This window comes from Stegastes partitus, unplaced genomic scaffold (genome assembly GCF_000690725.1).
Source record: "Stegastes partitus isolate 25-593 unplaced genomic scaffold, Stegastes_partitus-1.0.2 Scaffold46, whole genome shotgun sequence".
In the NCBI taxonomy this organism is placed as follows: domain Eukaryota; kingdom Metazoa; phylum Chordata; class Actinopteri; family Pomacentridae; genus Stegastes; species Stegastes partitus.
This window is the reverse complement of record NW_007577777.1, coordinates 899084-915901: the sequence shown is the minus strand read 5'-3', so window position 1 is coordinate 915901 and position 16818 is coordinate 899084.

Sequence of the window (16818 nt, the reverse complement as noted above, 5' to 3'; positions counted from 1 at the left end):
ACTTTAAGAGAAGGAAACAAAAACCGGTGAGAGACAGACATTATATTTTTTTTGATTCATTGCTGTGACCCAGTTAAAAGAAATTGTAAGGCAAATAAAAACTTACAGATAGTTGGATATACTTTCTTACATTCTTATTTCCGTGCACACAGGGAAGACGTGTCCTCTGCGGTGGCTACCCTGTTTTTCACCCTCAAGTCTACTCAGCTTGTAAATTGCTTCATTTTAGCCTTTTGACTATAAAATGAAACATCTCAAATGAATTGCCTCTTCATGAAAAAAAAAGCAAAAAAAAAAAAGCTTGGTTTTGATTCTGACGCATGCAATCACATTAAGAGTGCACTACTCTCCACCTGTTCAGTTCCTATTCAAGCTGGTCGATTTGGCAAATTTCAAAAGCCTGTTGATTTCAGCCTCAGCAACATTTTCCCCCTAAAACTGCCACTTATCTATCAAGCAAACCTGGAATGCGGTATTTAAAAAAAAAAACAGATTCACATGCGCACACAGAAATCACAGATCATTGCGTGTATGAAGGAACCAGCCACAGGTGTTAAAGAAAACGAACAAGGACATGATGTAAAAAAAAAAAAAAAAAGAGTGGTGGAGCTCAGTTTTCCTCAAATCTATTGAAGGAATTAACTACACACACCTGCGTAGATGTGCGTAGGTGTGTGTGTCAAGGCAATCTTTTCAATTTGATTGTGCTTTGTAGAAAATCTGCTTTTCTGAGGTTGCAAACTATGAAAGGATGTGAATCACAAATGATGCAGTTGCTGAGATGACTGCCCATTTCATTAAAAAAAAAAAAAAAAAAAAGCCAAAAATAACAGAGCTAGAAATTGTTTTGTAAATATTAATTTGTTACTACGGGATAAAAGCTGTTAACACACAAATCCTGAGTACAGTTTCAGTTTGTTGTCATTAAAGGTGGCGTCAGTGGTTCTGATCCAGTTCACTTTTTAGTCAATTCACTGAATTTCCCCTCACAGTCTGCTAGCGGTTTTTTCTGAGTGTGAAAAATACCTTTGTTTATACCCAGCCCAAGCTTTTTTTTGGCAAATAAGACAGCAAATCGGATTGTTGCTTTTCATGTTGCTGCACAGGGAGAAGTCAGAACATAAGCAAACGGATGTGAAGGGCTGACACCGTCTGAGTTTAGGTTGCTCTGAAACAAAACAGATGAGTCTTTGCTCATATCAGATCGGTCTCAAAGTTTTTACCATCTCTTAATGTCTCTCAGCATACTGATTTCCACAGAGCTCTGAGCTGTGGGCATACCATCAAATGTAATGGTAGCTTTAGCCACATTAGCCATACAGCATGCTAACTGTGATGATTTTCACATTGGTATGGTGATATTGGCCGAAATCTTCCACTCTTCACTCCCTACTCCCTCTATAGGGACCTCTCTATAGTGAACTACGTAGGGAGCACCTCGGCAAAGTAACATTTCAGACACTACTCGAGCGATTAACTACGCCACTTGCTAGTCATGATTTGTGCCGTAGCAGCGTAGTACAAACACATCAAATTCAGTTTATTGCATAGCTAAGAAACAGGTAAAATAAAATCAAAAACATAAACAGAAAATTACTTGTTCATCTAGGTTGCATTTCCTTTCGCGCAATGCATGCTGGTCCATGTTACTCAGTTAGTGACCATTGGCTGTACACTACTTTTCACGTTGCATTGTGGGATATTTTGAGTGCACTATATGGGGTGTAACGTTTAACATTCGGACAGCACTACAAAATGGCGATTGGGTAAGTGGATGATTTCCGACAGCCATTGCCATCAAAAATAAAAGAACTCCACTGGATCTTCAATTCCTCAGATGCTGGGAGTACATGAAGACTCTTGTGTTCACTCTTACAGCCAGCAGTAGGACATATAGTGTGCTTTGCTGAGACATTTTAGAGCTCTAGAAAATGGATAAACCTGGCAGAGTGTGAAGCAGCAGATCGTTTCGAACGGCGTTTGCATGGCTTAATGTGTTTATTTTTCATACAAATAACTAAGAGGCTAATGACAAACATACAGTTCATGCACTAAAGTTGGATTGAAACGACTGGATGTTAAGTGCAGAGAAAGTGGAAGGAATGGATGCTCAAACCAGAACATCACAGTTCGTCCTGCAGTGAGTGCTTTAGTTCCTGCTTATATCTCTCACCTGTGCAGCCACTGTGTCTGTGCTACATGATTACTTTAACCTCACTCTTTCTTCATCACTCGCTACTTCCCCACCTCCATAGCTTCTTACCTCTCTGTCCTCCTCGCCTCCCCTCCTGTCCTCTCTGTGATACACAAATAGTACAACAGCTGGAAGTGGAACGCTTCATCCAGGCTTGGCGAGCCACCAACTTTCTCTCTCTGCTATTTTAAGCTTCTGCCTCCTTTTCTCTCTGCTTCTCTCTCAATTTAGTAGAAAGCATAACAGACACTGACAGATGTTGAATCCCCGCTTTACTCCTTATCCCTCTCTCATACTCTATGACTCTCTCCTTTCCCCGTGCTCTCTGTTTTATTGGTGAAAATTTGTGCAACAGCCATTGACACAGATGTTGAATGTTGTTCGCAGGACCCAATTCTCGCTCCTCCTTTCACTCTGCCTCTCTTTCTCTCTCAGTCTGCACCTGTGCCGAGTCGGTGCCAAGCTCCTGTTGAGTCTTAATGGGAGGTCCAAACATTCCCGGAGCTTAGCTCATGAAAGCAAATCTCCCATTATTATACACTGTATTATGGGCTGGGGCGGCCCCGTTTGGAGAATCACCAGCGACTAAATGATGCGAGAGGTCACGGGAATGAAAAAGCGTGTAAATACCGATTTGTCTGCGTGCACATGTACAAACACAGGCAGATGTGAATGCATCATAGACTACATGATAGGCATTTATTTTTAGACATACGGCTTCTCCATATGTGGACACACACTGATGTAAATCAAGCTGTTGCTCATCGATGGAGTGACGTTTTCTGTGTGATTAAAGGTTTGTGAACTAAGTTTGTCTCCAGTTTGATCAGATCTGGAAGCTGTTCTTTGAAGAGTTCATTTACAAAAACAGATAACTCCATCTTCACAAACCTTCAGAAAAAACTTTTCCATCGTCTACCGGAGACAATATCAATCAAACTTAAGTTATCTCTATTTTTGTCGTGTCATTTCTACCGAGTCAAATCCACTCAACTTCAGTTTGATTGATATTATCTCAAGCAAACAACAACTAGAATAAGTTGTCTGAAAATCTACAAAAATGGAGTTATCTGTTTTTGCAAATGAACTCTTCATTTGCAAACTATGGGTGTACACATGTAGCAGACCAGAGGCTTGGACCATAAAGCAGGATTTCAGGTTAGCGATATAACTTTAGGTTCATTTCTAACCAGGCTACATTGCCATGGTAACTTATGCTGCACATCTAATCTGCACTGGAGCAGGCAACGTTGCAGATAACAAACTGGTGCATATATAAGCACCGGCTGCTGACCATTTTCTTGGAAAATGGCACCACAATTCTTAGAAAATCCATCGCCGTTTGGTGGGGGTCTCGTAGGATGGCAAGAGTTTTTAGAGCTGCAAGCAATTTCATAACCATTACTAAAGATTTGTACCTGATGATCTTAAAAAAATTGCAATTGAAGCCTGCTTACTGCTTTGAATTCTGTTTTTAAATTTATTTTTTAACTCGCTCCAAAGACCATTCAACAGGGTTGCAGTGAAAGAATAACATTAAAATTGTCCTACATGCTATAAAAATACATCCAAGCGACACGTTAATTTAATGGCATACACATTGTAATTAACGTCAGATCTACTCAGGCCTTATATGGGCTAGTGATATTGATAAGCCTGTTAACCTACGCGTTCACACAGTCTGAGATTTCTTTGCCAGCTTTAATTCCTGCTTTGGCTGCAGCAGCTGTGTCGCTTTTAGCCTGCATTGTATTTTCAAATTCCTCATATTGGTTAAGGGTTATAGTTTGTTGTTCTTGTGAGAAATATGCAGCTTTAGACCTGCCTGTGTTTGTGGCTGACCATATGGTGCCAACAACGCTTCTTTTGGGAACCCTGGTTGGATTCAAGGAATTGCTGACAACCATTGTGTGACCACTTGATGCAATAGGAGTTGTTAGGCTCAGTAGAGCCAGATAATAACAATATATCCTGGCTTTGTTAAACTTGCTTCACAGTACAGGGTCCAGCTTGCAAGGTTTGATGACTACATCTTTAATGTCTCTCTGTTGTTTCTTTCAATTTCATTTTCATTTATTTATTTTTTTAAAAACATCTGATGTATTGCATATAGAGTGTATAGCAGGGGTCTCCAATCCTGGTCCTCGAGGGCCACAATCCTGCATGTTTCAGATGATCAGCTCATCATCAAGCTCTGCAGAAGCCTGATAACGATCCTGATCATCTGAATCAGGTGTGTTGGAAGAGGGAAACATCTAAAACATGCAGGATTGTGGCCCTCGAGGACCAGGATTGGACACCCCTAGTGTATAGCATTAAGCTAATTTACTTTGCCCCCTACAAATTACATTCATATACAGCTAACCAGGTGTGTATCAGACTACACATAACCATAAGCAGCAGCCCAAGAGGGAATATTATGCTGCAAGATCATACATGTTGCCGGGAAAAAAACATCCTGTCAATGAAAATAATGCAATATACTGATACAGTCATTATCTGTGCATTTCTGATCGAGGATTAGGGTTAGGTTTTTGAAAATCTGTCTTGACAACTTGGGGATAGAGTTAGGGTTATCATCTGTGCATTTCTGACCTGCCAAATATGTCAGTGTTTCCTCATGTTAGTAAAAAGGTGTGGTCTGGTCTCTTCAAAACATATTTGCTGTTGCAGTTTAGTTAGATATGAGTGTAATTTAGGAGACAGATTTGGTTAATCATGATTAAAACATTCAATTATTAAAGTTTATTGTAGTCCGTGACCTAATCATTTTCTCTATTTTAAGCTTTTCTCAAGACATTCGAAGCACATCTGAAAATGGACTACAAACACACCCACCAGCACAAGCAAATGAGTTTCAGGTGTTAAACAGAAGGATCTTTTAAAGCACTGATGCACAGCTGTGCCTGTTGTAGTTGGCAGAAATCTGTTTTTGCTCTTCATTCTGTTTTTACCAGCGATTTATCCGTTTCCTTTGTAAGGCTTTAAAAAGGAGTAATCATGACATTTCTAAGTGTGGCATTTTTATCATTGATGGACAGCATGATTTCACATTCACTGCAAAAACACGACTGAAACTGCACCGTAATTAAAAACAGAAGCATCTTCACAGAGTTTCAAAAAGAGTGGGAATTTAAAACTTTATTGCAGGAAAAATATCTTGATGAAATGAGATCAATAGAATATAGTGACAAGTTGTTATTGGGTGGGAATTTGTTCCCTCAAAAATTGGATCTTTTTAAGAATAACTTCTGTACGCTGCTGCTGTCTTCATACGTGATAACTAGTTTGTACAATCTTGGTGCAGCTTAAAGCTCCTGGAAACATTAAACATCTAAACTAGCTAAATAAGCAGCAATCAGATTGAAAGTTTCAAACATTCCTAGTTGTTAAGAGTTTACTATATGGTTGCAAAATTCTGCTCATTTGCTTCATCAGGACAGAAATCTGTTAAATGTTCGCTACAGGAGATGCTTACATTCTGACCTGCTGTTACATTTTTATCCATCCATCCATCATCTATACACCGCTTAATCCTCACTAGGGTCGTGTGGGCTGGAGTCTATCCCAGCTGACTCAGGATGAAGGCAGGGGACACCCTGGACAGGTCACCAGTCTATCACAGGGCTACACTTAGAGACAGACAACCAAGCACACTCACATTCACACCTACGGACAATTTAGAATCACCAATTAACCTCAACATGTTTTTGTACTGTGGGAGGAAGCTGGAGAACCCAGAGAGAACCCAAGCTGCACGGGGAGAACATGCAAAGTCCACGCAGAAAGATCCTGGTGCCCCCACTGGGACGCAAACTGGTGACCTTCTAACTGCGAGGCAACAGTGCTAACCACTGAGCCACCTTGCAGCCCCTATATTTTTATTATTAGTTTAATTTTCAAACCTATTTCTCACAAATATATTCTCGCACAACTAAACCACATTCTTGATTCCATTTTATAACTTTTTTTTTTCTCTCCAGGTATGACGTAGTAGGAAATGTGTCTCCTTTGAAAGAAGCCCAAAGTTTACATCAGCCGGATGGAGCAGTGGTGGAAGTCAGACACAGAACTTTCACTCAGGAGACTGAGGTTTGTGTTGCACTATTCAAGTTTTGTTTTCACTCTCAGTTTACTTCCATTTTCTCTCACTTGGTTTACAAAAATAAAAATACAATGCTTCCAGTTAAAATGGACCATTTCACACCATTATTACATGTAATTAAGTGTCTGCACCAAAACTACTGTGCAAATAGCAAAGACATGTTGATTAGAAACACAGTTGTAGGGATGCGACATGATTAAAAAAATTCTTTGTGGATGTGCTGGAGGTTTTTAATTGCAGTGATTGTCGCTAATATTTTCAAAAAGCTACAGATATTCTCCTCGCATCCGTGCAGGTAGTGGCTGAAGCTGAAAAAGTGGAGGGAAAAGGCAGGAGATATGGTACATGTTGAGGATGAAAATGAGCAGAGATGTGTGTACCGGGGAAGAGGAGATCAGGTGAAAGAGAGAGAGGCAGGAAAGAATGGAGAGGAGTGAGATAGCTGAAAATGAGTGTGAAACAGATCGGAGGCTGTGTGCAGAAGCAGCAGATGGACTGGGGAGCAGCAGAGCGAGGCGGAGGAACACAGCCTTTGTTCTCCCTGATGTCTGCCTGCCTGTTTTTTTTGTTTTTTTTTGGTCTGTCTGCATGTCTTCCTACCTTTCTGTCTCCCTGCCTGTCGGTTTGTTTGGAAATGTTTTAACGCTCACCAATATGCTTCTGCTATCCTGCTTTCCTTTTCTCTCAGCTATTCAAACTTAGCAACTTCTACCATCTTTTCTTCTCTCTCCTTGTTACTGCACACGTCTCACCTCTCATCTCTCCCACATAAATATTCCTTCTTTTTTTCTTTTCTACCATTTCCATTCATCTCCTTTTTTTTTTCTCATGTCCTCACATTATCTCTATATCACCCTCCCTCCGTTCTCTCCGTCTCTGACCTCCAAACTACCTTTGGTAATTTTGCCCTTGTGTTTCTCGTGCACTCTCTCTCTCTCTCTCTGCAGTCCCACTATCATCTATCCTCCTATACCAGCACTTACAATCCCCAGAGAACTTGCAGACCACCAATCTCCCTCACGTTTCCTCTGTTTCCTCTCTGCTTTTCTCTTAGTTTCTTTTCTCTCTGCCCGTAGCGCAGATGTTATAGCACATGCCATTACACCTACACACCATTACTCCTAATATCTCACTGGGGTGAGAGTATGCACATGGCAGAGCTCATCTCTGACAACTCTTCACAAATGATAACGCACGCATGCCCACACAAGCAAGAGTGTTAAACCGATATAGACTCTCACTTATTCGTGTTGCTTTCGCCTTGATATTTTCAAAATCTTTTAATTTCAGGTTTCTTTCATGTTTGATATATTTTAAAAATTCTACCATGTAGCAGCCAGGATTACAGTAATATTTTTTTGGGCTGTTTATTGATTTTTCAGCACTCACACATCAAATTTTATATTTGAAGTGTTGTATGTGTGTATGTATGTATGATTCTGTCTGAGGTACCCTCCAAAGATCATCCCAGCTCCTCTCACAGCGGGTAGTGCAGTGCCACGCTGTGAACAAAGGATTAGGAGAAGCGTGTGTGTGTTGTGTGTGTGTGTGTGTGTGTGTGTGTGTTTGTGCATGTGACTGCACACATAACCCTATATCCTCAGGGCTGACTGCTGCCTAGCCTCCATTCTCTCACCATCCATCTCTTGCCGTGTGTGCATGTGAGTGTGTGCACACGCGTGCGCACTGATGCTATCATCATATTAACATAGATGACAATCTGGCGCGAAGGAGCTGATCAAAGATAAATTTCCCTCCCTGGCTCGCCTCCCGTTAATTACGCCATCTGTGTAGGAACGTAGCGTCCTGAGTGTGGGGGAGGCCGATCCGTCAAACGCTCCCGCTCTCCAGCGCAGACAGGAATCCACCAGAGACTGATCGCCTCCAACCCGCAGATAGGTTACGCACACATGGCCGTGAGGGCACACGCATTCAGTGCTCAGTATACGTATGCCGCCACGATTTTAATGCTGTAAAACACCCACACAGACACTGATATATGTATAGACACACAACCCTTTGCTCACCTCTCACCACCAATCACACACATTTCAGGACCTCTCATACCGCATTTAACTGAAATCTCTATGACAAGTTGCCAATTGGCAATGTAGTGACACAGTTTTCAGAGATTACAAATCCTTACGTTGCACTTTGTTCAGTGGGACGCCAGTAGAACAGCACCAGCAGCAACAAAGAAGACCAGGTATAGCTATATGATTGTAACAAGGCTTCAGCAAAACATAAAACTAAAAATCACATTCATATACAACTAATTCACAATTGCAGAAGAGGAAGAAGAAACATCACAGATTACAGTTTTTTATCAACATAAAGATATCCATCATCTGCAAAGAGTAGTTCCTGCAAGGCGTATGCTCCTCTGCATGCTCAGCAGCTTGTATTGTAGTGTGAATGTATTGTAAAAGAATTGTCAACAGCCTTTGTCTTTTCAACTTAGAGAATGCTACAGTGTGTCTATACAGAAACAGCAAGTTAGCAGAGTCAGGTTTGTGTCTACACGAGACTCATTCAGGCACAGCACTCAGCTTTGGATCCTGTGTTATGCTAGCAGCATGCATCACCTCCCTGCCATTGTGTTCTGAATACTGTCTCACAATCAGTTGATGGGGTAAAATTAGTGCCCTCAGTCCCAATGCATACGCTAAAAGCTGGATTTGATGGTTCTATCAATCCCTCACATGGAACAATTTCTTCTTGTGAGTCAGTCATATATTCAGAGCGAACTTATTTATCAGGCGTTGTCCCAGACATTTAAGTTCTGTCAAAGAATCTTAGCTCATAGTCCAAAGGTTGTGATAAGAAGTGCAACAAGCCAGAGAAGCAACAGAACCGTGTGTTTGAACATGCAAAAACTCTAAGAACCTCTTCCCTTGAGTATTTCTTATAGCATGAGATGTTATGCACTGGCTTTTTCAACATTAGAGCACTAAGAGCTTCTCTTAACGCTATGTGTAGCCTCTAACAGCATGTGGTCTCCAACTGGAATTATGTGTGTGAAGATACATGTGAACGTCTCTGCAAACGTTCCCACAGAAAGGTCTGATGGGTAACCTCAGGTTGTAGAGTCTCATATGTGCAGATATGAACACATCCGTTCATATTTCTGTGCTATGACCTCCATGCATGGATGCCTACATGCAACCTGGGAAGGCTTTCAGGTCTCAAATTTGGTGTGTTCTTCTTCCAACTATTTCGCCCGACCTATTCTCCATGACTTCTGAACCCAATCTCCCTCCTAACTGCTCACATACGGCCTCTTTGTCAGGACACCTTGGTGTCACATTTGAACGCATCGGTTACCCTGTAGCATCTGTTTCAGTAGTCTAAAGATGCATCAGATTCCTTGAATGTCAGACATGAACGCTATGTCTCTGTAGCCAAATGTGGCAGAAAAATATAGCTTGCAACATGCTGTTAACATTGTGAAAGGGTATAGTTTTACTCAAAACTATAGTTAATCAAGTAAGATGCCTAAGCTTAACCCACAAAGCAAGACGTAAGTCACAGTGATTAAACACACGACACAAACATCAGTGTAAAGGGTGCAACTCCTCTAACTAGTGTTGTCATCTCCTACTTTCTCAAACCTTTTAATAAGGTCCTTTTAAATTGGAAAAACTCCTATGCATTTATCAGCATTGAAAACTGATACAGTACCCAACACCATAAGAATACTTAAGCTACATTGGATTTTCTTTGAATGACAATGGGTTGGACTTCCAGGACGGGATGATGCCTTGCCAATAAATGTACTTAAAGCACATTTGACAACGCAAACTAGTAGTATAGAAATGTCTTTATAGGAGATACATTCGGGATCATTTCAGAGGACTGATGATACAACTACACCCATATACTTCATTGTATTCATTTGTATTCAGTATGAGAGTAATCCTATCAGTGACTAACAAGATAATTTTATTACTGTCTACATGAGGGTAACATAGACCACCATTCCCAATTGGTTGGTTACTAAGTGCTTTAATTGACAGACATCCATCTGGTGAACCCTAAAAATCCTCAAAAATAGGCTTGTCATTACAATGGACTCATCTAAGAAATACAGGTAAGATACAAAAAAGCGGTAAAGCCTGTGAACAATTTTCAGGTTCTTCAACAGCAGCATAAACACTCAGTATAGCTGTGCCAGTGGGAGCTCCCTTCCTCCAGAGAAAGGGTGAAAGAGAGAGGTGCCCCCATGCCCCACGCTCATGCCAGATGCGTGGGGTAAGCTTTACGAGGTGGCACTCAGCACAAAGTGCCACACAGCGGAGAGGCACACGCCATTAATCTCCTTCCTCTGGGATGCCGCTATGCTTTAAGAGTCCTCCATCCCCCCCTTTGCACCATCCTTCTATCCTCACTGCCTCCACTCTCCCATCATTCCATCAATCCTTCCATCTGTTACTCTGTAAACCGAACACTTTCCCATTCCTCTATACTTTTCTAAAGGATGTCTGAAGCTTCAATGCATGCGTAGGATTTCATTCACTTTATCACCATCCATCCATCCATCCATCCATCCATCCATCCATCCATCCATCCATCCATCCGTACATAATCTAATTTCGATGCGGTCCCCTTAGAATCTCTCATCTTGTCCTCCTCCCCTCCTCCAGTTCTCCCACCAGTCAAATGAAGCAGTCACAGCTGCTCAGCCATTTCACGGGGGGGCCGCACTGATCACACCATTACGATTATTGACTACATTAAGCAAAGATGGGGGGGGTTGGGGGGGGGGTGGGGGGGAGCTGGTTGTAACATTGACCACAGTGTTGTGTGATCAATACACCCTTTGAGGGAGAGAGGGAGATAAAAGACTTAAGATTTAACACACCAATAGTTTGTGCTGGGTTTCCCACAAAGGACGAATAAACAGACCTAAAGCTCATTCAGCAAATAAAAAACAATATATAGGTTTGACAGACATATGAGTAAACTTGTATCTTTTTCATGTATATTTTCTCATTTTAACGCTTGAAACTGAGTGCTTCCTTTGAAAGCAGAGGTCAGACAAACCAAATCAGCCAGAGCTATCAAGGCAAAACAAACACAAACAACCAGTTTTGCTTGAGAGACGACTTCTAAAGGAATGTTTACATCTTCACTGAGTAATTAATTACTACATCCACCACACACTGGTGTCCTTGGAGACGTTATTGGACAACCAAAGTTTGGGTGTATGTGCAGGGGCCTTCAAAGATGAGCAAGAAACATTGATGTGCACTCTACACTCAGCGAAGCATTTGATCCACACAAGAATCAAGGTCATCATTAAAATTTCAAAGACTTCAAAGCAATATAGTATTAAGTACCGCTTAAATTGACCATTAAGAGAAAAATTTAGTTCGGCATCTTAAAAATTCTCTTTCATCCCTCGAATCATTTTCATGTGATAAACCTATTGAGGGGAGGTTTTGTGGGGGAAAGCTATGAAGCAAATAAAACCAGAGTGCTCTGGGAAGCCAGAGTACATCAGGAATGTAAGTTTTGTTCAGTGATGTGTTTTCAAAGCGAATGAACCTTGACTCTTCATTTCTTAATGCTTCTCTCGGTTTGGAATTTAAGCATCATTTTGCAGTTCTTTTTATGTTGCATAACATATTTGTGATAACTGAAACTCAATGTTGTTACCACAAAACACGTTAAGTTAAAACTCTGTGTGTTTGTAACTTTTGAGTGCTGGTGCGTTCATGTGTCCGTGCTCACTCCTACTTGTAGCATTTGTGTTTATGATTATGGTGCACTTTCAGGTCCCAGGCCCCACTGATGAGCGCCAGGCTCTCCCAGGATCCTCCTGGAGCTTTCCCAGATGGCTTGCAGAACTCCTACCCGTCTCTGGACTGGCAGCGCTGCCAGGCCCGCGCTCACTTGCAGGGCACACAGACTGGGGACTTGGCACATCACGCTCTCCCAGGACAAAGGAGCAACTTTTGGAGGTCATCTGAGTGTTCTTGGACCAGCTGTACTTTTACCAAACTGGAAATTCTGCTCTGTTCTTACTATGACTTTACGGGTCAGGGAAAAGAGGAAAAACTTAGTGTGGAGATGCAGCAGGAATGCACTAAAAATAAAAGAGCAGAGTGGATATTTTGTATAGTCGACATTATGTTTTGAAGGGAACAAATAACTAAGCGAAAAGGAGCTGTTCTCTACAAATTTGTTGGTGACAACCAAGCTGCTAACTTTGGAACTTTGATAACAAGTGTACATTTAGAGTTTGTGGACACATAAATAGTGGGAAAATTGAATTAAGAGCCAGAAGAGAAAAATATTTCTCATATTTTATTTCCTATATGTGTCATTAAGAAAACGGTTATACACTATTATAAAAACAAAGATATAGAACATCCTCTTTAAGCACTACTTGACTGCAAGTCAATTCCTTTTGGTCAAGTCTTTTACACATTTGCGACTGATTACTAACAACCTCAGGGGCTGAAAAATAAAGTTAAGTACCAAAAACTGCAGTTCCTCAAAAGGCCACTTGAGGCTGGCTCCAAACGTGAGTCAATCCCATGAACCTCCATGTTAAAATGTCCAACTTTACTGCAGAAATAAACATTTTTGCAGCCTGGTACTAAACATGGCTTTGGTCTCTATAGCTAACTTTCCTGTTCATGGCATTTTTACAGAGTTGAATTTTTCTATAACTCACTTTAAATTGTATTAAAGCTACCCATAATTAAGGAAGTGAACAGGTGGATGCTGTCATTAGGTAGTTCTATAATTAGATTAGTTGGGAGCTAAAAGAAGTCCGGCACAGCCAAGATGATACTTATCATCTTGGCTTACTGATACAAAATAAGCTTTAGGAAACCTATGATTGACGTCATGGAGGATTCCTCCACCTTCATATACAGTCAGTGATACCAAGTGTCACATGACTGAATGTAAACAACAAGTTGTGATATCAAGGTGACATTCAGTGGTCACCTGTCTTGACTCCTGGATTTACATTAACCCTCATGCAGCTCCAAGCCATGCTGTCTTTAGCAACTTTTTCAGTTAAGATTTTTATTTTTTTTTAATAGAACTCCAAATGTGGTGTCAGGAGAAAATGGGGAGAGATGAAGATAGGGAGCAGAATTAAATGATACGGAAATTAGAGTAGGCGTAAATGACTCGGCGAGGGTGAAGGACGGAATAAATTGGATTGGACTGATTCTGAAGCCAGCAGATAAAATCCAGCAGGGATAAAAGTGGACCATCTATGCAGTCACATGGAACAAAATGTGTGTGTGTGTGTATGCACACGCGGGTATGTAACTGTGCACACACACAACCCAAATTTATCCATTTGTTCATTATTAGTAAATTCTCCTCACTTGCAGCCTTTCTGTTTCTCACACAGACACACACGTGCAACCAAGAATGCCTTAACATCTTGGCTTGCCGGTGACCTTGCTGTGCTGGACTCCTTTCCTGTTGTTGTTTTTCTATGGGAAGGTTTGGGGTGGAGGTTTGGAAGCTGTGCATGCAATGATACGTGTGTGTGTGTGTGTGTGTGTGTGTGTGTGTGTGTGTGCTGCTAGCAGTGGGGTTACACAGGGATGTTGCCGGAAGTGTTGCAGTGATTAAAAACATTCCTGCATGGTGCCATCTCTTGGAACCAGGCTGCCCTACAATTTCCTCCAGCTGGAAAGGTTGAGTCTTAAGACAAGAGCTGTGCCAGTTGCACCTGTTAGAGCCTCAATCCACCACTTGTCTTTGTGTGTGTGTGTGTGTGTGTCTGTGTGTAGGTGTCCCTCTATAGAAACAGTGTTTATCCCCAAGGCACAACACGCCAAAAAAAAAAAAAAGCCTGAGTGGTTGGTTTAGGGAGTAGCAAAAACCTAAAAAGGAGGAGAAAGAAAACAAAAAGAAGAAACCCAACAAAAAAGAGAATGAGTGAGCGCCACAGAGAGGTCCAGATCAAGAAGGCTACTGGAAGAGCATCCTGGGACGCACTCAAAGGAAAGCCCTGAGGGGGGTAGACAGAGAGAGAGAGTTGGGGGGAAGACTATGTGAGAAGGGGGGATAATCCTTTTTCCCCAGAGAACCTATAGACCTCATGACCACAGACAAAGGGAATGACTCTCAGCCATGCAGCCAACATGGCTGTTCGATCAACTGTTGATAGGAGAAAGAGTGAAAGAGAGAGCGTCCTCTGCCCCATTCATGTGCCAGATGTGCGGGGTGTGTTTTACAAGGTGGTGGTTGGCACAGAGAGTGAGATCAGGAATGGGTGAAATTTCAACACAGTGGCACAGCTCCTGTCATGCTCAAGCGTCCTTGAGGGCGACTTTAAAATTTCTACTAGGTCCAAGGGTGCTGTTATGTTGCTGGGCCTGACCCCCCCGGTGTCCCTGTAGAGAGGGGACGAATGTAGGACGGATAAACTTTCACATTTAAAGCCACAGATGCACTATTTTGCAGTTTACTAAGCATCCAGTGAACAATATGTCGACATTGTAACTGCGATCTGACTGTGGACCCGACTTGGATCCGAGTGGTTTAACTAACTCTGATCATGTGGTGTGTTAAAATCATTGCCGTGTGTTTTTAGAGACAACACAGAGAGTGAAATATGTGAAAATAACATGAGTTTTTCAGCACGGCTGCTTGTGAATTGACGGCATATCAGGCTCCAGGAAATGTTTGTGTTCCTCTCTATTTGGGTCTATTACAGTAGACCACGTTTTGGCCTGCATGGGTCAGATTACTCTCATGTTCACTCAATCCAGGTCATTCATTCCTGCATAAAATCCATTTATGAGCCTGAGGTTCAGGTGGGCTTTCCACTGGTTCATTTTGGCTTGTATCCAAAATATTTGACATATGAAGACCTCAAGTCTGCACTGTAATAGAATGAATATATTATTACAAGATTTCTATCAGCTGTTCATTCCCTTTATTCTATTTATTCCTGACTCATTATGCTAAAACCTCTTTATATAAAACATATAATTAGATGGAAAAAAAAGGTATTTGATGGGATGGAGAATAATGAAATAAATATAACATGGGATGCACACCAGTGAGCCTTCATATGAAGCCTTGTTGAAAAGTTGGCATGAAGTCAAAGTCGGATGACCTCTGTGCCTCCTGTTAAAAGCTACAAGTTCTATAACTTACCCCTAGGTACCGAGACCTCCAGAGCGAAGCGAGAGTGGTGCCTGGTGAGTTGCTTTAATTACTTCTCTCCCTCCCTTGCTGCTAATACCTTTATTTTATTAGGCCTGATCTGATTCATATGCATAGTGCAGACATAATTTTGATTTGAAATTCTTTCTTATCTGCGGTGGCTGGGACTACCCCTGCATGACTGCATCCAAAATCAATTACCTTGCTTGGTCTCCTGGCGAGCATTTGGCAAGGAACAGAGTGGCACAGTGTGCAGGCTCTATCGCAAACTTTTAACCTTAAAGACAATGTTGTTTTTCGCTTTGAAGGACATCTCTGATACCGGGGTGATGTGGTGTTTTATGGATGAGGAGATTGTCGTATCACTTCAGAACATTCCCTCATTCAAATCACTCACTGTGAAAGCTGGTTAGAAGGAGTGATTTTGTCATGTCAGTCAGGTTGGAACAGAGACAACGAGTGAATGCAAAACCTGACTTCTAAAGCCCCAACTTGCTAGCCCTCCTTATGACTCCACAAAAGAACTGCAGGGCAGAAAAGCTGCCTTTCCTTTCCACACAAAACTCCAGCCTCTGTCTTACAGCCGAGCTCGTCATACAACATCTCGCCATCATATTTACATAAGGGTAACACCTGTGTTAAACAAACATCCCCAAAGATGTTTGGCTATTCATTTGCAGCAACTTCTCGTTATGGATCCATTATGGAAAGCGCCCAATGCACCGGGGTGTAATGACACAGGCAATGCTTGCTGTAAAACAGTGGCATATGGCTAAACTACACAACATTAAACATTTTGGAGACTGTGCCTCCCTGGTGCCTAAATAGCACAGCGCTTTGGCAAATAAACCATTACGCAGTGTGAATGACTTATGGACTCGCATGCCAAGCTGGGCTTCTTAACCGTGTTTTACTCAGACAAACAAAGCAGCACATGCGAAGAGAGCAATCTGCATTATAAACTTAGTAAAAATACACACACGCCACATGTGAGTAAATTTAACATAAAGGAAAAAAAATTAAAACAATATATAATTACAGCAAATACACATGTTCACATTTACATACATCATGCATTTATGGATGTGTGGTGAATGTAAATGTGGACCATTTGTTTTTTTTTATTGGACACAGTGGCAAAAGGCTGTGCAAACGAACAACAACATCAGATGTTTTTACCATCCCAGCAGGGATACATATAATCCACCCAGCAGGTCCTGTCTTTGCCTTGGAGTCTCCTCTCATTTGGCAGTTACTGGAGTAATTCTTTAAAGAGGTACACAAGAAACACTCTCAAACATGAAACTGAGATGCCCAGACCAGCTCAGGTGGCTCCTTGTGATGAGGCAGCTCTGCTCCGAGCTCCTCC